This window comes from Chaetura pelagica, unplaced genomic scaffold, assembly GCF_000747805.2.
Source record: "Chaetura pelagica isolate M959 unplaced genomic scaffold, ChaPel_1.0 scaffold793, whole genome shotgun sequence".
Taxonomy (NCBI): domain Eukaryota; kingdom Metazoa; phylum Chordata; class Aves; order Apodiformes; family Apodidae; genus Chaetura; species Chaetura pelagica.
Genome location: NW_009952818.1, coordinates 25,183 through 25,932, shown reverse-complemented (window position 1 = coordinate 25,932; position 750 = coordinate 25,183).

Here is a 750-nt window from a genome sequence, read left to right as displayed (position 1 = left end):
ACACCCGCCCGATTCTCTGTGGTGCCCGTGAGCTGTTTCTGGGGGGGAGGGGAACCCAGTGATGGCCACTAAACCCAACAGCTGGTGGCCACGGGCTCCTGTGAAGGAGCTGGTGGGCGGTGTGCCACCACGAGCAGTGATGCCACGTCAGCATGGCCACCCTGTGCCACCACGGGCCACAGCAGCACCCAGAACACTCCAGGATGGGGAGATTTCACACCCCACCCCATCTTCTCCTAGTTGCTGGTGCCCTAAGGCCACCGTGTATCCCTGCAAGGGCACGTGGGGCACCGGTGGTGATGGCCCGGGCAAAGGAGAGGCATGAATTGATTGTGCCCTAATTAATTCCTGCAAATCCAGGTCATGCATGCTAATGGTGGCAGCTGGTTTCCACTGACCCTCTGGCGTTCCTGCTTTTTTTTTAGCAGTGCTGGGAACACTGAGCTTCCCAGGCAGCACAGGGTGGGGGGTGGTGGGATCAGGAATGCTCCTGTCCCCTCCCACCACCGCCAGGAGCTATGGGATGCTTTGATCCCCAACCCTGGAGTGGGAATTCGGGTTCTCCTGGGAGTTCCCTGCCTCGACACTGGGATCTTTGCCACTGCTCGAGATGGGGTGGGAGGGTTGGGGGGGGGAGAAGAACCCACGGGGCTGCAGGAGGTTGGGCAGAGATGCCAGGTGGCCACTCCAAGCTCCAAGCCATCCCAACACCCTTGCCAAGATGCCACCACCTCCTCCCCCTTCCACAGC